At 35.2% G+C, this 24777-nt stretch overlaps 3 long non-coding RNA genes and 1 pseudogene across 3 annotated transcripts; all 4 read right to left on the reverse strand.

Annotated features, from left to right (window-relative positions):
• Positions 1-255: 255 nt before the first annotated feature.
• Positions 256-951, reverse strand: LOC149494642 (secreted RxLR effector protein 161 pseudogene; annotated as a pseudogene).
• A 13405-nt stretch (positions 952-14356) lies between these two features.
• Positions 14357-16599, reverse strand: LOC149494643 (uncharacterized). Its single transcript, XR_016321602.1, has 3 exons — positions 16096-16599; positions 15426-15491; positions 14357-14713 (listed from the first exon to the last, which is right to left on the reverse strand). It is a non-coding gene; the product is annotated as an uncharacterized LOC149494643 (long non-coding RNA).
• A 1255-nt stretch (positions 16600-17854) lies between these two features.
• Positions 17855-20096, reverse strand: LOC149494644 (uncharacterized). The gene is made up of 3 exons (XR_016321600.1): positions 19594-20096; positions 18924-18989; positions 17855-18211 (listed from the first exon to the last, which is right to left on the reverse strand). It is a non-coding gene; the product is annotated as an uncharacterized LOC149494644 (long non-coding RNA).
• A 1256-nt stretch (positions 20097-21352) lies between these two features.
• Positions 21353-23589, reverse strand: LOC149494645 (uncharacterized). The gene is made up of 3 exons (XR_016321608.1): positions 23092-23589; positions 22422-22487; positions 21353-21709 (listed from the first exon to the last, which is right to left on the reverse strand). It is a non-coding gene; the product is annotated as an uncharacterized LOC149494645 (long non-coding RNA).
• Positions 23590-24777: the final 1188 nt, after the last annotated feature.

Here is a 24777-nt window from a genome sequence, read left to right on the forward strand (position 1 = left end):
TCGTCCATTGATGAGAGAACATTGACTAGAAATATTTATAGACATAGATTTGATGCAAAAATAAACAACTACATTATAATTTCTTTTGCAAAGCAATATAGTCGCATGGACTTTATCTTTACATAAGATTCACTTAACTTAATATAAATGATAAATAAACGCCTTTATTAATAATAAAATATATAATACATGAAAATAATATATACTACCAATCAATTGGTTGTAGGGCATATAACTAACAATCTCCCACTTGCACTAAAGCCAATCACCCTTATGTCTTATCCTATAAGCATCTACATGGTGATCATGTTTCTTCTGGGATAATGGCTTAGTGAGAGGATATGCAAGATTCTCATCAGTAGGTACTCACTTTATCTCTACATATTTCTTCTCAATGATCTCTTTAATCAAATGGAATCGCCTATGTACATGTTTGGTTCGTTGATGAGACATGAGTTCCTTTTTTTGTATAATGGCTCCATTGTTGTCACAGTACAGGGTAACTTTTTCAATAATGCTTGGATCCACACCAAGTTCAGTAATGAACTTCTTGATCCAAATTGCCTCTTTTGCTCTCTCAGACGCAAAGATATACTCAGTTTCAGTTGTAGAATCTGCGATGGTTTCTTGTTTGGAACTTTTCCAACTCACTACTCAACCATTTAGAGTAAAAATATGTCCAGATTGTGATTTACTATCATCAATATCTAACTGAAAACTCACATCTGTATATCCATGAACTTTTAGTTTATTAGTCCCTCCATAAGCTAGAAAAGCATTCTTAGCTCTTTTCAAGTACTTAAGGATGACTTTAACGGCGGTCCAGTGACATTCGCCTAGATAAGACTGATATCTGCTTGTTATGCTCAATGTATAAGATACATCTAAACTAGTGCATAACATCATATACATTGTAGATTCTATTTTAGAAGCATATGGAACTCTTTCCATTCGTTCTTTTTCATCTTGTGTCTTGGGACACATGTTTTTGGATAGACGTACTCCATGTGACATAGGTATATAACCTCTCTTGGATTCCTCCATACTAAACCATTTTAGCACTTTGTCAATGTATGTGGATTGGGACAAATCTAGCAGCTTTTCAGATCTATCTCTATAGATTTTAATTCCTAGTAAATAAGTTGCCTCTCCCATTTCCTTCATGGATAAGTTCTTGGATAACCAAATCTTTACAATTGAAGTAGTGATATACCATTTCGTATTATTACTATGTCATCAACATATAGAATAAGAAATATAATTTCGCCCCACTTACTTTCTTGTACGCACAACATTCATCTATATTTTTAATGAAATCAAATTGTTTGATTGTCTCATCAAAATGGATGTTCCAATCCGTGAAGCTCACTTAAGTCAATAAATGGTCTTTTGCAGTTTGCATACTTTATTAGGAAACTCTTTGGGTTCAAACCATTAAGTTATGTCATATATGTAAGAATTAATCTCAAATAATTCCACAATAACCTAGATCGTGCAAACCACTAGATTCAACAAAATAGATTGAATAAGAAAAGGTTGCGTACCTGACATCGTTGTTCGTCGATCTTGATGTATAGAATTAGGTTTGCAGCCTTCCAGAGAATTGAAGAATCGATTTAGCGGAAGCAATACGAAAGGAACGTAAAACTGAATCGTATTCAACTCCTCTGGGGACCACGACCTTTATATACCTGTAGGGTTAGTACAATTCCTATTTCGGTCCTTTAACGAAATAGGAATTATATAATGGTCTCTACACTTAATATCTATAATTAGTTGATACCTCAATAGTCAATTATTCACAATCAAGACCACATTTGAAATTGACTTTACAATTAGACTGCTGTACATATTTAATTTTACATATTAAGCCCACAATAGAAAATTAAATCCAACAATCTCCCACTTGGGCGAACATATGTTAAATAAAATACATACACCAAAATGAGCTCAACAAACGCAGTCATACAAGGTATCCAAAAACAATCTCGTCCATTAGTTATATTGATAAAGAGCTGAAGAAACATCCGCCATAGATCTCATGACTAAGTTCATCATCAACTACATTACCAATATCCCTAAATGACATAGATTCATTATAGAAGTGTAGCATGAAAACTACATGCAATGTGATCATCATGTCTGTTTCCAACTGGTCACCAACAAAAGTGAGATCAAGCAAAACAATAATAGTAATACAGAGTGTAACCATCAACCAAAATGAGTACTCAACAAAATTTCATAATAAAACATATCCAAAATAAAATAGAGCATTCAAAAACATAATGTATGCATAAAGAGCAAACTCCCACTAAAACTAGACAGTCTCAAACAAAACGATACCCATATGAGCGGTGTGCTCATGGAAAACTTTCGGTATCACTGCCTTTGTAAGCGGATCCGCAATCATAGAGTTTGTTCCAATATGCTCTAAGGATATCTGTCCACTCTGTACCCTCTCCTTCACAGCCAAGAACTTAATCTCAATGTGTTTTGATCGAGAAGAGCTCCTGTTGTTGTTGGAGAATAAAACGGCTGACTTGCTGTCACAATACAACTTCAGTGGTCTTTCTATTCCACCTACTACACGCAGCCCAGTGACAAGGTTTCTCAGCCAAATAGCTTGATTGGATGCCTCATAAGATGCTACAAATTCAGCTTCCATGGTGGAGGTTGCCACTAGAGTTTGTTTCACACTCTTCCAAGAAATAGCACCGCCAGCCAATAGAAAAACGTAGCCAGATGTGGATTTTCTACTATCTTGGCATCCAGCGAAATCAGAATCAGTATACCCAATGATCTCAAGCTGATCTGATCTCCTATATGTGAGCATGTGTCCCTTAGTCCTCTGAAGATATCTCATGACTCTTTTGGCTGCTTTCCAATGATCCATTCCTGGATTGCTGAGATATCTACCTAACATGCCAACTATAAAAGAAATGTCTGGACGAGTACAAACTTGAACATACATAAGACTTCCTACAGCTGACGCATAAGGAACCTTTTGCATTTCCTGAATTTCAAGTTCACTCTTTGGACATTGTTGATTACTAAATTTATCACCTTTTGCAATAGGGGTATCCAATGGTCTAGAATTCTGCATACCAAATCTCTTGAGCACTTTATCAATATAGCTCTTTTGTGATAATCCAAGAATACCTCGAGAACGGTCTCGATGTATCTGAATCCCTAAAACAAAAGAAGCTTCACCTAAATCTTTCATCTCAAAATGCTTTGAAAGAAAAACTTTGGTTTCATGCAACAAGACTTTACAATTAGTAGCAAGAAGTATGTCATCCACATATAAGACCAAAAAGATAAACCTACTCCCACTAAACTTATGGTACACACAATTTTCAACAGCATTTGCCTCAAAACCAAACGAGACAATTACTTGGTTGAACTTAAAGTACCATTGACGAGAAGCTTGCTTGAGTCCATAAATGGATTTCTTTAATTTGCATACCAGATGTTTTGGATCTCCAATTACAAAATTTTCTGGTTGCACCATATATATTGTTTCATCAATGTCGCCATTGAGAAACGCAGTCTTAACATCCATTTGATGAAGTTCAAGATCAAGATTTGCAACTAAGGTCATGATTGTCCTAAAAGAATCCTTCGAAGAAACTGGAGAGAAGGTTTTTTTTATAGTCAATCCCTTCCTTTTGAGTAAAGCCTTTTGCTACAAGACGTGCTTTATATCTTTCCACATTACCTTGAGAATCCCTTTTGGTTTTAAATATCCATTTGCAACCAATGGGTTTCTTTCCTTCGGGTAATTGAACAAGATCCCAAACTTGATTGTCTTGCATAGACTTATACTCTTCGTTCATTGCCTCAATCCACTTATGAGAGTCAGAACTCTGCATGGCATGATAGAAACTAATTGGATCATCATCTATCATGTCTACAGTATCCTCATGTTCCTGAAGAAACACTATATAATCATCTGGAATAGCACTTCTTCTCTCCCTAGTAGATCTCCTCAAAGGCATTTGAACAGGCTCTAATTCTTGAGGTTGTTGAATTTGTTCTTGAGGAAGAATAGCATTGTCTTGAATTGGATCTTGAATAGGGACAGGAGCAACTGGAGTCTGTACGCTATCAGAAACAACAAAAGGAATGAGAACCGAATCATCCTTACTTGGTTCCTCTTCAAAGACAATGTTTCTTTCTTTATTTCTCCCTCCAAAATCAACATCCTCAAAAAATGTTGCAATTCTCGTTTCAAAAAAAGTTCTGGAAGTAGGATTATAAAACTTGTAACCCCTAGACCGCTCAGAATATCCAACAAAGTAGCTGCTGATAGTTTTGGAGTCCAGTTTTGTTTCATTCGGCTTGTAAGGCCTTGCTTCAGCTGGACATCCCCAAACATGAAGATGCTTTAGACTAGGCTTACGTCCAGTCCAAAGTTCATAAGGTGTTTTAGCAACTGCTTTAGATGGAATCCTATTGAGAAGATAAGCTGCTGTCTTTAACGCTTCACCCCACAGAGACTCTGGTAAAGTAGAATGACTAATCATACTCCTTACCATATCCATAAGAGTCCTATTACGTCTCTCAGATACACCATTCATGCTGGGAGTACCAGGCATTGTATATTGAGGGACAATTCCACATTCCTGTAGGAAAAGCGCAAAAGGTCCTGGACGTTGTTCGCCTGAACCGTCATATTTACCATAATATTCACCACCACGGTCAGATCGAACAGATTTAATCTTCTTTCCTAGTTGATTTTCAACTTCGGCTTTATAAGATTTAAACACGTCCAAAGACTCAGATTTTTCATGAATGAGATATAAGTAACCATAACGAGAATAGTCATCAATGAATGATATAAAATATCTTTGGCCATTTCTAGTTGCAATATGGAATGGACCGCAAATATCTGTATGAATCAGTTCTAAAACATTGGATGACCGAATGGCACCTAGTCTCTTTTGTTTAGTCTATTTTCCTTTAATACACTCAATACAAGAATCCAAACCTGTGTAATCAAGTGTATCTAAGATACCATCAGAAACAAGACGCTCAATTCTCGATTTGGATAAATGACCCAAACGTCTATGCCAAAGTACAGCTGAGTTATCAATATTCAACTTTCTTTTGGTACCTCTTGTAGTAACATGCAGGGATTCATGATAACTAGTATCAATGTCTAACATATATAGATTATCACATTCATTCAAGCAACCAGTACCCAAAACTTTTGAATTCATAGATAAAGTGAATACACTGTCTCCAAAAGAACAATGAAAACCAGATTTGTCCAAAAAGGAAACAGAAATCAAATTCCTTCTAAAAGAGGGAATAACAAAAGTATCTATAAGATCCAAAAAATAACCAGTACTTAAACATAATCTAAAATGTCCAATTGCCTCTACTTCAACCGGATCGCCATTTCCTACATAGACGTATCTTTCACCGTCAGTTGGCTTTCTGTAGTTGAGGCAGCCCTGCAATGAAACACTTATATGAGCGGTAGCACCAGAATCCATCCAATAAGTGTTTTTAGGAGCTGAAGTTAAATTAACTTCACAACAGACTAAAACAAGGTACTTACCCCTCTTTGCAAGCCAAATAGCAAATTTAGGACAGTCCTTTCTCAAGTGATCCGTCTTTCCACAAAAGAAGCATTTTGGCACATAAGGCTTCTTTTGTACTGGATCTACAGCAGTAGCAGCAGCAGGTTTCTCAATAGCCTTTTCAACAGTCTTTGCAAAAGGCCTCTTTCTTTTCTTGTTCTTACCCTTCCCAGCTGAAGAAACAAAATGAGCACTCTCTCTTTTGTTAGAATTCATCTTTTCCTCCTCATCAACACAATGAGAAATGAGCTCGTTAAGAGTCCATTTATTCGGCTGACAATTATAGGAAGTCCTAATTTGTCCATACTGAGAAGGAAGAGAATTCATAACCATATGGACTAAAAGGTCATCTGGTAAAGCCATACCCAGCGCCTTCAGTCTCTTTGCAATCTGAGACATGCTAAGAATATGCTCCCGAACACCACCATTGCCAGCAAACTTCATGGAGGTTAATTTTCCTAAAAGTGTTCCCACTTCGGCTTTGTCATTCTTGACATAAGCCCTCTCCAGCTCGGCAAGATAGTTTTGAGCATTGTTCTTTTCAGCTGAGACAGAGTCTCGAACATGTTCTGGGACTCCTTTCTGCATGATCATTAGACCTAAGCGATTAGAACGCTCCCACTTCTCATACTGAACCCTTTGAACATCAGTGCTCGTATCAGTAAGAGGAGCAGGTTCGTCCATCCTGAATGCAAGATCCAAATCCATACAGCCCAGAAAGATCATAATGTCTGATTTCCAAGACTCAAAATTTGATCCCTCAAGTTTAGGGACACAATCAGGATTAAATGACATGTTAGCTGACATCAGAGAAAATAAACAAATAGATAAGTATAAGCTCACAATCCACAAATGAAACAATTCACATAAGTAGAGATTAAAAAATGGAAATAAGATACAGACACAACATTAATATTCTCATCTTTGGATGTAAAACATTAACTTGTAATTAGTATCTCAATGCAGCAATCAAATATTGATAACATAGTCCTGACAAATAATAAATCTTCCTTTGGGCCGATATATCATTGTCATGGAAAATAATCAAACAATTATCACATATTTATTGCCAAACATGTATTCAAAACTCAGCCAGATAGCAACCTTCCTTTGGGCCGATTAACTATCCGCAACGAATTCTAATACACCTGTCTAATATTCTAAAATAAATCAATTCAAGCAATAGAGGTCACTTTGGTGACTTATTGATCAAATCAATTTATTTTAACAAATATCAAACACAATAGGGACTTAATCACTCCAAAATTTAATCTCAAGTCGACAAATTAAATCATTTAATTGTAATTAAAACAAAACAATTGCAATTAAATGAATTGATTGTCTAAATATTTAATAATCTAAAATTATTTAGTCCAAAAAAAAAATTATAATCTAGTCTTTAAGTCACTAAATTAGAGACTAAGTTATAAAATTGGACTAAATAAATTTGAATAAATAAAGTTCGGGGATCTAATTTAATTAAATATATATCCATGGGTCTAGACGAAAGAAAACAGGAAATTAGGGGCCTAATCTGAAGTTACAGAAAATTAGGAGCCTAATCTGAAGTTACAGAAACTTAGGGGCCTAATCCGAAATTACAGAAACTTAAAGGCCTAAACCGAAAGTTTCCAGGGACCTAACTGTAATTTGCCATCCCTAACCCTAAAAACAAAAACGATAACAGGTCCGCCGCCAACCAAAAAACGATCTGAATTTTTTTTTTTTTTTAAACAAAATCCGGCAAAAAAAAAAAAAAATATATAAAATATCACACGAACAATTAATCGTCAATGGGGTTTGTTCAAAACCTCTTACTTGTTCTTGGGGAATCCGAAGAACAGTGAGAAAAAAAATTTTTTTTTTTTTTTAATTAAACAAAACCCTCAATCCGTAAACAGTAGGGTAAACAAATAAAAACATACGAAAATCAATCTAAAATCTAGCAATTATGCACAAGGCTCTGATACCACTTGTAAGAATTAATCTCAAATAATTCCACAATAACCTAGATCGTGCAAACCACTAGATTCAACAAAATAGATTGAATAAGAAAAGGTTGCGTACCTGACATCGTTGTTCGTCGATCTTGATGTATAGAATTAGGTTTGCAGCCTTCCAGAGAATTGAAGAATCGATTTAGCGGAAGCAATACGAAAGGAACGTAAAACTGAATCGTATTCAACTCCTCTGGGGACCACGACCTTTATATACCTGTAGGGTTAGTACAATTCCTATTTCGGTCCTTTAACGAAATAGGAATTATATAATGGTCTCTACACTTAATATCTATAATTAGTTGATACCTCAATAGTCAATTATTCACAATCAAGACCACATTTGAAATTGACTTTACAATTAGACTGCTGTACATATTTAATTTTACATATTAAGCCCACAATAGAAAATTAAATCCAACAATATACACATCCTCAAGTAGACTACCATTTAGGAATGCTATTTTGACATCCATTTGCCAAATCTTATAATCATAGTATGCAGTAATTGTAAGCAAAACCTAATGGTTTTAAGCATAGCTACGTGAAGATGACTGAGATTTTTTAACTATTTAGATAATCGAGTAGTTACATGAGACTCATCGATGATAAAACACCAGAAAACATCTCAAACCTCAATCCCTTTATTTTTGAAAAGGCAACATATTGTTAAATCGTTGAACGTGATCCTGGTTCTTTAAAAGCAGGATATCTTACTAGAAGTAAGAATTAAGAAGTCACCACCCTCTTTAGGGAATACTAACGTGCCATAGCACGACGAATTAGATCCCTCGTAGTAAGAACCCAATTCACATACCAGAGACTGGTAAGGAATTTGGGTATGATCTCACGAAGGTATTAGGCAACCAACCTCGCTCGGCTTATGGGCCGACCTCCACTATTTTTCCATTTATTCATTTTAAAGTGTTCAGATTAACTTAATCGGGGTGAAACATAATTTTAAATGCAATTTTATTTAATACATGCATCCATAGAGCATTATTATCCATCATAATATAAAACTAAAAACCATCCATAAAAGGAGGGAGAATAGTAGAATTACATCCTTTTGGTCCATTTTCCCTAATCAAAATCCCAATTCTCAAAAACTCGAGCCATACACCCTTAAATCTAAACAATCCACAACATACATACTATGAATCAATGAATCAAACACAAAAATAACAGAGTTCATCAAATTCTATCCAAATGTCAAACCACAACATATATCGCAATCATAATAAAAAGAGCAATAATCACAATAATAAGAGCAAAAAGCAATAATCACAACAATAAAAGCAAAATAGCAATAATCATCATAATTATAGCAATGAATAATGAACTAAAGAATCCCAACAATCATTAAGAGCTTAAATTAAAACACTCATAAGTTATGATTGAAGCCTTTAAAGATCTAACCTTAAAGGAAAGAACAACTATGATTATTACTATCAAAACCCATGAATTTATTATAAATGGCTCTAATGACTCTGATTCATCATTTAAGACTTAGCTCTTGATGTGAGAATCAAGGAAACCAATAAGAATTGATTTAACTAATTTAATCATAAATAGCAAAATAAACACGTCTCTATATAGAAAACTCGTGCGCCCTATGTATGGCGTGCGCTATATGTTAGGGCATTCTTGGTTTCACAAACAAGAAGACATGAAATAGAGCATGAAAAATAAAAGGGCTAATGGCTATTGAGAAGTGGCGTGCAATAGACGAAGTGACGCGCGCCATTAGGTAGATCCGCATGTCTTTGAACAGCCACGCTCTGCCTTTTCTCAGTAGCTAAACAGCTTGGGCAATCCTAGGTTTCCCTCACATCTAAATGTTTAAGAAATGGCTTTAAACAACAGAAAAGATTAGAGATGAATTGAAATGTAAGACTAGGTGAAGACGATGCGTTTTGCCTCATGGTCTTTTATTATTTCTTTAAAAATTATTTTTATTTTATTTTGAAAAACCTTTATCTTCAGAGAGGCAATGTTTTATAAAAAAATGAGTTTATTTAAAAAAATGATCGGAGGCTTCTTTTTAAGAAAAATGATCTCGTCCTTTGGTAAGAGCTTTAAACGAGTTGCCATACTCTTTTACGGAAAAAGATGAATCGAGTCTCTCATTGGAGGGAAAATTACCCATAAACAAGAGTCTAGGTAAGGAAGTTTGGTACAACCTCGAGAAGATGTTAGACACCCGGATCACTCGGTCTTTGGATTGACCTCCATTATTTGTCCGATTATTCACTTTAAAGGATTAGAATTGACTTTAATTGAGAAGCTAAAACGTTTTAATCCACTATTGATTAAAACATGACAGTCATAAGCATTATTAATTAGTCATAACATAAAACCAAAATCATCCATAGAATGGGGAGAGGAGAAAATAGTACAAGCTATAGGGTCGTAGGTACATTCTACCCTTGTGATCCTCATTGTTACATCAACACCAAAATTAGAGTTCATTATGAACTCCTTACAAAACCAAGTAATAATAATAGTAAGAAAGGGGCATAAAGTAAATCATTCAGCAAACAACAAATAATCATAATCCAATTACTCAAGAGTCACAACAATAATCACCCAGTCAATAAAGATAGAAAGGTGAAGGTTATAACAAAATAAATGAAGGCGTAGAACATAATAGATATAAAGCATAAATATGACATAAATAAACCAAATGTAAAGCATAAAGGCATTAAATATAAATGACTTTGCAGATGAAAGATAAAGAATAGCAAATGTAAGAATGCCAGGATGTATATTGAATTAAAATTAAAGAAAACATGAATCAAGATTCAAGCCTTTGATATTCTTCTTTTGAAAATTGAACAAATATGACCATCACTATCAAAATTCATGTCTATTATTGATTTATATGATTCATTTGAATCTAACACCATTTAGGCCCTAAGGCTTGATCCTAGAACCAAAAGAATCAACATAATTGGATTATAACATGAAGAATATAGAATACAGACTTCTGGATAGGAACCATGTGCGCCACACGTAAAGGCATGCACTATTACTTTTGTGACGTGCAAGGTTCCTTAGACTAGAGCCAGAATAGAGCATAAGAAAGCCTTCAAAGCCTGTTTGGCTGGGAAGAAGTGGCATGCACCATTAAATAGCCAGGGTGCCATTTCTTGGCAACCAAAAAGATTATGGATGTATAACACTCGCCACTTGGTCCCAAAGGATTAGATGGTGGACGCCACATTTGCTGTTTGACGCACTAATCTAGCTAAGAGATTAAACTTAAATATAACATATGAATTAATTTTGCATTATTAGACCTACATCACCATTTTCCCCAAATCAATCTCACTTCAAAAGCAAAACCCTAATTTCCATTGTCATGATTTAATTAAATTATGAACAGCCAATTAAACATTAAAATTAAGACATGCATATGTTCAAGTCTCATTAAGTCAGCCCAACTCAACATCTTAGGTGTAGGTTCGACCTCTTTATATTAATGAGCTAAGTCAAGTTCTTTCATGCAATCAAACTCATTATAGTTCAATTTAATTACCAACAAGTCCAACTACAAATTCAATTCATTGGTTAGGTCTAAATAAGTTAAGATCCCAAATTAAGTTATGTCTTATTTCTTTAATTATTACTCATAACCAATTAATTAACCTTTACTTTAATTCAATTATACTAATAGCTATCAATATTACTCGTATAATTACCAACTAAAATTAACTAAACACACTCATTATAGACCCTATAAGGTTTGCCCAATGTTAGATTTTGATCATACAATGTACTTGTGTAACATTAAAGCACACTACTACATCACTAAAGCACCTTATTGTACCAACATGCCTTTAATACCTAAAACTCAAAAACAAACACAAAATACACATGATGATAGGTTCAGTCAATCATCATTTCATGGAGTCCCCTTATCAAATTTGGTAAATCAAGCTACCACATTTCCTTATTACAAAAAACCAACAAAAATTTACACACATGTGGTACCAAAATCAAGCAAAAGTACAACTAGGGGGACCTAAGGAGGCTTCGGCCTCTCTTGATGCAAACCCTTAGGGTGCTTTATTTTTAAATTTCACTTGCACATATATTCAATCAAGGTCATATATATCAAGTATAAACTCAATTTCAACCAATCACAAACATAAAGCATAAATTCCCAATTTACCCTTAAGAACCCTAAAATAAAAAATTAATGAAAATTGAGTATATATAGGTTAAGTACTAACCTTCAACTGCAATATTCAACACTTAATTGCAATCAATTAGCCTTTTCCTCGCCTTTATTAAGCTTTGAAGGCTCACCTTATTCTAAATCAAATTACATAAAATCTAACCATTACAATTATGATCTAACTCCATAATCATGCATTTAAATACTAATACAACATTAATCAATCATTAAAATAAAAATACATAATGATTGAAAATTTTAAAAAATGAAAACTTACTTGATTGATACACTAAAATCCTTGATTAGGTTCAATTAAATACAACTACTAAGGCTCTGAATCTATGTGCCTTTGGCTTCGTTTCTCAAGATCTTTCGCAGATCTAATAGTCTAGATTGAATTTTTATAGTTTGATTTTGTAGCTTGCTTAAGGAAATCGAGAAATCAAAGGGGGAAGGGGAAGAGAGCTTCGGCAACTATAGGACGAAGAAAAGAGAAGTTTTGTTTTTTTTAATAGTGAGGAGGCTACTGCCTCCTTGTTTTTATGCTAGTTATTTATGTTTCTTATTTTTTTATTGGTTAGTAATCAAAGTTAACGTGTCGGCTTTAGTACTAGAGAAGTCCACCACTTTTAATTACTTTTACAATTAAAATTAGATAAAAATAATAGTTCAAATTAATTAAACTTACTTTTACAATTAAAACAAAGTAATTTCCATAGGTTATGTAACATCCCAGGCCTACTGAGATATTGTCCGCTTTGGGCCCCAGGCCCGCACGGTTTTGTTCCTGGGCCAGGGAACCACCTCCCAGCCCAAAACGCGTCTCAGTAGCTCAAGGCCTATCACACCTTATGTACATCACTTCCATCTTATGCTTAGCCGATGAGGGATTCGCTTAAGGTATCACAAGTTAATTCTAATTCAATTAAAATAGTTAAAATCATTTAAATTAATACCCTATAGTCCAATTAAAATCCATTTCTTCAAAATCAAATCAAATTTTCAACCTAATTTCAAATCAAGGCTTAAAACAAGTCCAATTTTAAAATTGAAAACACTAATATGCAATTCAAGTCATCAATTTGAGAAAACTATGTATGCAATACATGATTGACATAGCAAGGATAAAAAATTAAGAACTCATCCAATTGGACTGAAATTTGTACCAAACCTTAATAGCACTACTAATCAATCTATCATGCAATAACTCATGATTCCAGAAATCAGGGTATTATAAATGAGAAACTAAAATTTCAATTGAACGGAGCTTCCTTTCCTTCCTTGGATGCTATCTTACTTGGCTTCTGTCTTAGTTCCTGGTGCTACTTCCTATCCTCTTCTTTATTTCATTTTACGATATATAAGATCCATCTATATAGATATCATCATCTACACCCAGGAAGCCATATGCCCCTACTAGTACCAATAGGCGACATAGAGGAAGAAGCACCACGCCTAGGAATCAACAACACGAAAACTTTGTTAGAAATTATCCCTTTTCTTTATTTGGATCGGGACTAAGGGATGACAAGATTTGAACCCGTGACATGTTATTTTGTACCCAAAACAAGGTCGCTACCTCGGTAAAGTAATCAATACCTGCATTTGATTCAATAGCAGTTGTCCTTCAAACCTTCCTCCAGCATTGAAGTTCCTTGCCTTGGTCTTTCGTCAAGCCAACCTAGAGTTCATGAGTTGAGGGGTTTCGGAGTTTAGTCGAATATGCCAAGAGGCGGTCGCGAACAGTGATTCGATTGATGATAAAGAAAGAGAATTCTTGGTTCAGTTCTCCACCTTAATGACAGAAAACAGGATTGATCAAATTCTATTGAGTCTGACGCATAGTGATCATTTATCAAAGAATGACTCTGGTTATCAAATTAATTGAAGATGTCTAATTTTTCGGTCAGAATCTCGACAGTAATGTCTCTCTTAGATTCTCCGGTCGAAATACGGGTAAAGTTATTAGGTTTTGTTGTGAGTCAGAGGCTAACTTATTGCCATCTGCTATAGGATGAACCGAGCGGTAAGTAAATAGTCAGCGCGAACGGCTCACAGATATATATATATATATATATATATATATATATTGAGAATTATGGTTTTTACAGGGTATGTTTTATCAGGTTGAACTTTATTTTTGTTTGTTTTTTGAAAGCACTTTACAATCTCTTTTATAAGTTTCTTTATATTATTCTTTAAGAGAATGATTCCTTTGTATAAAAGAATGCCTTTGAGATTTAAACTGATGGATTTTTACTAAAAGTTTACTCTTGATTGGTAAGTCTTCTGCTCGTCTTTTAAATGTCGTTTAACTAAATCCATTTTTGAAACTTAAGTGCTTTTCTAATTCAGAACAATTTTAATAACTGAATAAATCAGTATGTGCCTCTGGCACAGAAGGTGACATCTCTAGTCAGGTCATGTGGGATCAAAGAGGGGGAGTGTAACACTCTATTTTTTCTGTATCTGAAATTGTCACGACCCGTTTCCGTGGGCCGGACCGGCACTAGGGCCTAGGTAAGCTTAAGGCCCCCGAGGCCCGTAGTAAGCCTAAATTATTCAATCTGTCTACATGATTCTCCTAATTCAACAAAACAGTAAGCCCATATGACTTGAGATATAAGTTTTATAAAATTTTCAAACATCTGGCCCAATATCAAATAATACATAAAATTTAACCAGGGCCTATTCACAATAACTCATAATCACAATAAGGGCTTACTAGTTTACCTACAGTTAATTACACAATAATTAATTTATAGCGTAGTGCTAACAATAAGGCCCAATTTAAATACACAACCCTATAACTGCGGAGTCTAAAAATAATCTGATAACGGAATAATTTATACATCCAAAATTAAATAACATGAATATAAAGTTTACATTTGTAACTCTACGGAGAAGATTGCAGAGCTTCAGTCGAATCAGCTGCTTCCTAGTACCTGGGAGGTTTGTTGGGGGGGTGAGTTTTGCAACTCAGTGAATAATAATAAATAATACACACCACATACAGTCAAGCAAAATGCACCCTAGTATACTGAATGAACACACAACAGTCAATCATATGACATTACATCAGCACCCACAAACAATATCACCTTCAAATAATCACATCACGTGGAAATTAGTCAGTGGCGTCACCTAAACCCCCGACGAGCCGTCCTCTCAAACAGCCCATCCTCTCAAACATGTGCACCCGGGGAGCCAATCCCCCATATCTGGCCGACCGGTCTAATCCTCACTTGACCAGTCCTCTCAATATTTTATTTTACATTCTCTCTTTTCTTTTCCATCTCATCAACATCATTTCATCAATTCATCAGGTGCACACGGGGGCGCCGATCTCCCATTTACCCGGCCGACGGTCCAATTTCATCAGTTCATCAGGATCCATATTTATCGACCGTCCTCACAAACCCAGGGTGACCCACTTCATCCTAACTCCACACAAACAGAGCACAGTATATACACAGCACAAATAATCAAACAATTCATTTATCATAATACACCAATTTCATCCAAATGCACAATTATGCATAAGTATAATTATAGTGATCATAACATAATATATTTGAGAAAATACAATATGTAAATATATAAAAATGTAATGTTATGCAAATGCAGTGTTGACATGCATTATTTATTATTACTCACTGTGGTGGAGAACGAAGCTCTAGCGTTGATTCTATCCGGGAGGAGCACTAGATGGACCCGAGCGATCTAAGCAAAGTAAAAATGACATCGGAAAAAAAGAATAATATCAGATAAAATATTTATTCATCACACTACTATTCTTAACCTATTTAATTTCTATCAATAATTTACTCTCTATAATTAATTAAATTTCTATAATAAATTTTATTTGCTACCAAAATTCATTTTATTTTCTACCGAAATTTCGACAGCATCTCCCCTAAAAATTGGACTTTCCACCTGTTTAAAATATCAACAATTTTATCTAATAACTCCAAATCACACAGCCCATCCATCGGGCAATCAATCAATTCAATTTTCTCATCCTCCATCTGAATATCAATATCAACATTACCTTAAATTCTCAATTCCTCATTTCATTCCATTCATAATATTATTATCAAAATTCCTCAATAAATTATTTCATACTGAATTTAATTTTAACTAACTAAATAACGAAAATTGCTAACTAAATATTTTTATTAATCAATAAATTAATACTACTTAAATTAATTTCACTACATAAAATTAATTAACTACGCAAAATAACTAAAAATTAAATGAACTAAATTAATTAACTACAATAATAAAATTAATTCAAGTAACTAAAATTATTAAAATTAATTTTTACCCCAAAATATAATTTTTGTCGAATTTGCGCTAGATCGGGGATTCTTACGCGTGTTGGATCGAAGTATACACGCTGCGACTGTCAAGCGGTGGCCGGAGATGCACTGCAGCAGCAGCAGAGCTGCTGTGACGTCGGCGGATGCGTAATCTGTTGTGGCGGAGCAGCTGGCGACGCAACTTCAAGGGATACGTGACAGGCTCGCCGGCGCGATGGAGGTAGTGGACTGTCGACCTCGCTGGAATCGAACGGAGAGAGAGACAGCGACGGCGGAGCTACTGCAGCGTGGACCAGCAGCGAGGTGGCGCTACGTGGCTGAGCTCGTGCTGGTGGCTTGCGTTTCTGCTGGAGCTGTTGGGACGCGACACAGACACAATCGCAGAGAAGAAGAAAGGGAAAGAAAGAAAGGAAAGGAAAGAAGAAGAAGAAGAAGAAGAAGAAGAAGAAGAAGAAGAAGAAGAAAGGAGAGGAAGGCAGTGGTGCTGGGTGGGTGGTCGGGAGGCGCAAGACAGAGTGAGGGAGGGATATGAGCGTTGAAGATAAGAGGGGAGGAGATGTTTCTAGATGGTTTGGGCTGGTTTGGTTCGATTCAGGTTCGAATCAGCCCAAATCTTGGTTTTTGATCGATTCTAGATTTTTCCAATTGGTTTTTGGTTCGGTTTGTCACTGTACGAATTATTGATTTGCATTTAAATAATTAAATACATTTCCAGGCTGTCAGTTTATTAAATTTAATTGGAAAATATTTGAAAATAAAAATTCGGGTTGTTTCAATCTTCCCCCCTTATAAAAATTCGTCCTCGAATTTTAAAAGTAGCAAGAAACTAGGATGCAATAGTCGTTTACGATAACGGTGGTTGTACTTCTCACATAATGCTGCAACTACTAAAAGTTATTACATTCACATTCAGGAGAATACTTCTTATGAACAGCTAGATATCTACCTTATCACCATAGTTAATTTAAACTTGAGTTGTACTATATCCACAAGTCAAATCAAGTAAACCATTCATAACCCAAGGCACAGATTCAACACTAATATTCACCTTTACACGTAAGAATTTAAGCTCTTCATAACCTCTGCTTAAGTAAGGGATATTAATCTCATTAGCTATATATCATGTGTCCTGCATTGATGTATCGCCTCATTTTTCTCTCATTAGCTATTATAGGCAATGATCATCATTCCATAAGAAGCTCATACACAAATCAAGTATTTAATCTTACTGATACAAGAATCCTTATTATTATTATCAATTCTACCATTACCATTCAATCCTTTCCAATTAAAGAGAACAAATTCATGGCATTACTACAAGCTTATTTCAAACAAAATCATGACATTTCTCTAGCTAATTGCTATCAACTGATAGGAGATTTTGGCTTCTATCCCAAGCACATCACCTATTTATCAACTTAACAATTTTCCAACGAAAGATAGATATACAATCTCATTTCAAATCCTCAATTATGTTCTCTCTATATTCTTTACTCCAAACAAGGTTAATAGCTCATTGAATTCCTCAACATCTGAGTTTTAATGTACCAGTCCTCAAATGCACCTAACTAATTAAATATTTCTTTTATCAGATTATTATTGAACTCCGCAGTTACATCTAGACTTATGAACTTTTGCTCTGATACCACCTTTGTCACGACCCGTTTCCGTGGGCCGGACCGGCACTAGGGCCTAGGTAAGCTTAAGGCCCCCGAGGCCCGTAGTAAGCCTAAATTATTCAATCTGTCTACATGATTCTCCTAATTCAACAAAACAGTAAGCCCATATGACTTGAGATATAAGTTTTATAAAATTTTCAAACATCTGGCCCAATATCAAATAATACATAAAATTTAACCAGGGCCTATTCACAATAACTCATAATCACAATAAGGGCTTACTAGTTTACCTACAGTTAATTACACAATAATTAATTTATAGCGTAGTGCTAACAATAAGGCCCAATTTAAATACACAACCCTATAACTGCGGAGTCTAAAAATAATCTGATAACGGAATAATTTATACATCCAAAATTAAATAACATGAATATAAAGTTTACATTTGTAACTCTACGGAGAAGATTGCAGAGCTTCAGTCGAATCAGCTGCTTCCTAGTACCTGGGAGGTTTGTTGGGGGGGTGAGTTTTGCAACTCAGTGAATAATAATAAATAATACACACCACATACAGTCAAGCAAAATGCACCCTAGTATACTGAATGAACACACAACAGTCAATCATATGACATTACATCAGCACCCACAAACAATATCACCTTCAAATAATCACATCACGTGGAAATTAGTCAGTGGCGTCACCTAAACCCCCGACGAGCCGTCCTCTCAAACAGCCCATCCTCTCAAACATGTGCACCCGGGGAGCCAATCCCCCATATCTGGCCGACCGGTCTAATCCTCACTTGACCAGTCCTCTCAATATTTTATTTTACATTCTCTCTTTTCTTTTCCATCTCATCAACATCATTTCATCAATTCATCAGGTGCACACGGGGGCGCCGATCTCCCATTTACCCGGCCGACGGTCCAATTTCATCAGTTCATCAGGATCCATATTTATCGACCGTCCTCACAAACCCAGGGTGACCCACTTCATCCTAACTCCACACAAACAGAGCACAGTATATACACAGCACAAATAATCAAACAATTCATTTATCATAATACACCAATTTCATCCAAATGCACAATTATGCATAAGTATAATTATAGTGATCATAACATAATATATTTGAGAAAATACAATATGTAAATATATAAAAATGTAATGTTATGCAAATGCAGTGTTGACATGCATTATTTATTATTACTCACTGTGGTGGAGAACGAAGCTCTAGCGTTGATTCTATCCGGGAGGAGCACTAGATGGACCCGAGCGATCTAAGCAAAGTAAAAATGACATCGGAAAAAAAGAATAATATCAGATAAAATATTTATTCATCACACTACTATTCTTAACCTATTTAATTTCTATCAATAATTTACTCTCTATAATTAATTAAATTTCTATAATAAATTTTATTTGCTACCAAAATTCATTTTATTTTCTACCGAAATTTCGACAGCATCTCCCCTAAAAATTGGACTTTCCACCTGTTTAAAATATCAACAATTTTATCTAATAACTCCAAATCACACAGCCCATCCATCGGGCAATCAATCAATTCAATTTTCTCATCCTCCATCTGAATATCAATATCAACATTACCTTAAATTCTCAATTCCTCATTTCATTCCATTCATAATATTATTATCAAAATTCCTCAATAAATTATTTCATACTGAATTTAATTTTAACTAACTAAATAACGAAAATTGCTAACTAAATATTTTTATTAATCAATAAATTAATACTACTTAAATTAATTTCACTACATAAAATTAATTAACTACGCAAAATAACTAAAAATTAAATGAACTAAATTAATTAACTACAATAATAAAATTAATTCAAGTAACTAAAATTATTAAAATTAATTTTTACCCCAAAATATAATTTTTGTCGAATTTGCGCTAGATCGGGGATTCTTACGCGTGTTGGATCGAAGTATACACGCTGCGACTGTCAAGCGGTGGCCGGAGATGCACTGCAGCAGCAGCAGAGCTGCTGTGACGTCGGCGGATGCGTAATCTGTTGTGGCGGAGCAGCTGGCGACGCAACTTCAAGGGATACGTGACAGGCTCGCCGGCGCGATGGAGGTAGTGGACTGTCGACCTCGCTGGAATCGAACGGAGAGAGAGACAGCGACGGCGGAGCTACTGCAGCGTGGACCAGCAGCGAGGTGGCGCTACGTGGCTGAGCTCGTGCTGGTGGCTTGCGTTTCTGCTGGAGCTGTTGGGACGCGACACAGACACAATCGCAGAGAAGAAGAAAGGGAAAGAAAGAAAGGAAAGGAAAGAAGAAGAAGAAGAAGAAGAAGAAGAAGAAGAAGAAGAAGAAGAAAGGAGAGGAAGGCAGTGGTGCTGGGTGGGTGGTCGGGAGGCGCAAGACAGAGTGAGGGAGGGATATGAGCGTTGAAGATAAGAGGGGAGGAGATGTTTCTAGATGGTTTGGGCTGGTTTGGTTCGATTCAGGTTCGAATCAGCCCAAATCTTGGTTTTTGATCGATTCTAGATTTTTCCAATTGGTTTTTGGTTCGGTTTGTCACTGTACGAATTATTGATTTGCATTTAAATAATTAAATACATTTCCAGGCTGTCAGTTTATTAAATTTAATTGGAAAATATTTGAAAATAAAAATTCGGGTTGTTTCAATCTTCCCCCCTTATAAAAATTCGTCCTCGAATTTTAAAAGTAGCAAGAAACTAGGATGCAATAGTCGTTTACGATAACGGTGGTTGTACTTCTCACATAATGCTGCAACTACTAAAAGTTATTACATTCACATTCAGGAGAATACTTCTTATGAACAGCTAGATATCTACCTTATCACCATAGTTAATTTAAACTTGAGTTGTACTATATCCACAAGTCAAATCAAGTAAACCATTCATAACCCAAGGCACAGATTCAACACTAATATTCACCTTTACACGTAAGAATTTAAGCTCTTCATAACCTCTGCTTAAGTAAGGGATATTAATCTCATTAGCTATATATCATGTGTCCTGCATTGATGTATCGCCTCATTTTTCTCTCATTAGCTATTATAGGCAATGATCATCATTCCATAAGAAGCTCATACACAAATCAAGTATTTAATCTTACTGATACAAGAATCCTTATTATTATTATCAATTCTACCATTACCATTCAATCCTTTCCAATTAAAGAGAACAAATTCATGGCATTACTACAAGCTTATTTCAAACAAAATCATGACATTTCTCTAGCTAATTGCTATCAACTGATAGGAGATTTTGGCTTCTATCCCAAGCACATCACCTATTTATCAACTTAACAATTTTCCAACGAAAGATAGATATACAATCTCATTTCAAATCCTCAATTATGTTCTCTCTATATTCTTTACTCCAAACAAGGTTAATAGCTCATTGAATTCCTCAACATCTGAGTTTTAATGTACCAGTCCTCAAATGCACCTAACTAATTAAATATTTCTTTTATCAGATTATTATTGAACTCCGCAGTTACATCTAGACTTATGAACTTTTGCTCTGATACCACCTTTGTCACGACCCGTTTCCGTGGGCCGGACCGGCACTAGGGCCTAGGTAAGCTTAAGGCCCCCGAGGCCCGTAGTAAGCCTAAATTATTCAATCTGTCTACATGATTCTCCTAATTCAACAAAACAGTAAGCCCATATGACTTGAGATATAAGTTTTATAAAATTTTCAAACATCTGGCCCAATATCAAATAATACATAAAATTTAACCAGGGCCTATTCACAATAACTCATAATCACAATAAGGGCTTACTAGTTTACCTACAGTTAATTACACAATAATTAATTTATAGCGTAGTGCTAACAATAAGGCCCAATTTAAATACACAACCCTATAACTGCGGAGTCTAAAAATAATCTGATAACGGAATAATTTATACATCCAAAATTAAATAACATGAATATAAAGTTTACATTTGTAACTCTACGGAGAAGATTGCAGAGCTTCAGTCGAATCAGCTGCTTCCTAGTACCTGGGAGGTTTGTTGGGGGGGTGAGTTTTGCAACTCAGTGAATAATAATAAATAATACACACCACATACAGTCAAGCAAAATGCACCCTAGTATACTGAATGAACACACAACAGTCAATCATATGACATTACATCAGCACCCACAAACAATATCACCTTCAAATAATCACATCACGTGGAAATTAGTCAGTGGCGTCACCTAAACCCCCGACGAGCCGTCCTCTCAAACAGCCCATCCTCTCAAACATGTGCACCCGGGGAGCCAATCCCCCATATCTGGCCGACCGGTCTAATCCTCACTTGACCAGTCCTCTCAATATTTTATTTTACATTCTCTCTTTTCTTTTCCATCTCATCAACATCATTTCATCAATTCATCAGGTGCACACGGGGGCGCCGATCTCCCATTTACCCGGCCGACGGTCCAATTTCATCAGTTCATCAGGATCCATATTTATCGACCGTCCTCACAAACCCAGGGTGACCCACTTCATCCTAACTCCACACAAACAGAGCACAGTATATACACAGCACAAATAATCAAACAATTCATTTATCATAATACACCAATTTCATCCAAATGCACAATTATGCATAAGTATAATTATAGTGATCATAACATAATATATTTGAGAAAATACAATATGTAAATATATAAAAATGTAATGTTATGCAAATGCAGTGTTGACATGCATTATTTATTATTACTCACTGTGGTGGAGAACGAAGCTCTAGCGTTGATTCTATCCGGGAGGAGCACTAGATGGACCCGAGCGATCTAAGCAAAGTAAAAATGACATCGGAAAAAAAGAATAATATCAGATAAAATATTTATTCATCACACTACTATTCTTAACCTATTTAATTTCTATCAATAATTTACTCTCTATAATTAATTAAATTTCTATAATAAATTTTATTTGCTACCAAAATTCATTTTATTTTCTACCGAAATTTCGACAGCATCTCCCCTAAAAATTGGACTTTCCACCTGTTTAAAATATCAACAATTTTATCTAATAACTCCAAATCACACAGCCCATCCATCGGGCAATCAATCAATTCAATTTTCTCATCCTCCATCTGAATATCAATATCAACATTACCTTAAATTCTCAATTCCTCATTTCATTCCATTCATAATATTATTATCAAAATTCCTCAATAAATTATTTCATACTGAATTTAATTTTAACTAACTAAATAACGAAAATTGCTAACTAAATATTTTTATTAATCAATAAATTAATACTACTTAAATTAATTTCACTACATAAAATTAATTAACTACGCAAAATAACTAAAAATTAAATGAACTAAATTAATTAACTACAATAATAAAATTAATTCAAGTAACTAAAATTATTAAAATTAATTTTTACCCCAAAATATAATTTTTGTCGAATTTGCGCTAGATCGGGGATTCTTACGCGTGTTGGATCGAAGTATACACGCTGCGACTGTCAAGCGGTGGCCGGAGATGCACTGCAGCAGCAGCAGAGCTGCTGTGACGTCGGCGGATGCGTAATCTGTTGTGGCGGAGCAGCTGGCGACGCAACTTCAAGGGATACGTGACAGGCTCGCCGGCGCGATGGAGGTAGTGGACTGTCGACCTCGCTGGAATCGAACGGAGAGAGAGACAGCGACGGCGGAGCTACTGCAGCGTGGACCAGCAGCGAGGTGGCGCTACGTGGCTGAGCTCGTGCTGGTGGCTTGCGTTTCTGCTGGAGCTGTTGGGACGCGACACAGACACAATCGCAGAGAAGAAGAAAGGGAAAGAAAGAAAGGAAAGGAAAGAAGAAGAAGAAGAAGAAGAAGAAGAAGAAGAAGAAGAAGAAGAAAGGAGAGGAAGGCAGTGGTGCTGGGTGGGTGGTCGGGAGGCGCAAGACAGAGTGAGGGAGGGATATGAGCGTTGAAGATAAGAGGGGAGGAGATGTTTCTAGATGGTTTGGGCTGGTTTGGTTCGATTCAGGTTCGAATCAGCCCAAATCTTGGTTTTTGATCGATTCTAGATTTTTCCAATTGGTTTTTGGTTCGGTTTGTCACTGTACGAATTATTGATTTGCATTTAAATAATTAAATACATTTCCAGGCTGTCAGTTTATTAAATTTAATTGGAAAATATTTGAAAATAAAAATTCGGGTTGTTTCAGAAATAGTAGTTTTACCGGTCCGTGAATAGTACCACCGGTCTGAGAATCAGTATTATTCCGGTTCGAAAAAATTACTATTTATATTTTATATTTTATTTTATATTTTTGGAGCATGCATACATGATTTTCATGGGTAGAAAAATAAAAAATGAATTTATTTGGAGAATTTAGATAATTAGTGAATAGTGAATTATGGTATTTTATTAATTAAGGAAAATTGAGAAATTATTTTTATAGAGTAAATTTAAGAATTTTGTAGAGATAAATAATATTTTGAAGGAATTTAATTGGAGAATATTCTTAACCATTGGATTAAAGTACCATTGACTTAATTTGAGCCATACATTTACAACTTCTTAAGGAAGTAGTTATAAAAGACTAAAATGCCCTTATTGACTTATAAAAGTCAAATCTTATTATTGAGCAATCACTTTTCGTTTTCTTCTTCTTCTTCTCCTCTTAGGCGTCACTTTCTTCCTCTCCTTCTCTTTGTTTTTCTTCAATTCCTACTTACTAAACACACCATTTTCACTCCATTAAATCTTAAATAAGTAATTAATCTTGGAGATTTAAGCTTGGGTAGTGATTTTTGGTGATTATTTTCAAGAAATTTGGGGATTTTCTACTTAAGCCAAGAAAGTGTTTTGATGATTTTCTTTCATATTTTTGGGTTTTAATTTCTCTTTTAGCATTTCCATGTCCATTCATGCCCCAATTCTTCTTTTATTTATTTTCTTGATTTTGATTTTTGATTTTCATTTATGTAGAGGTTGGGGAACTCTCTACCAAAGAGAAAGGCAAACCTAAAGCTTAGAGAGCTTTAATCTAAACTTGCTAAAGCTTGTTTTAAGGTTAGTGTTCATAGATACACTTCCTCTTTTCAAAATTTTGATTTTTAGGATTTATGCTATTAAG

The sequence above is a fragment of the Jatropha curcas genome, chromosome 7 (genome assembly GCF_041381405.1).
Source record: "Jatropha curcas cultivar XTBG-Jc1 chromosome 7, XTBG_Jcur_1.0, whole genome shotgun sequence".
Classification (NCBI taxonomy): Eukaryota; Viridiplantae; Streptophyta; class Magnoliopsida; order Malpighiales; family Euphorbiaceae; genus Jatropha; species Jatropha curcas.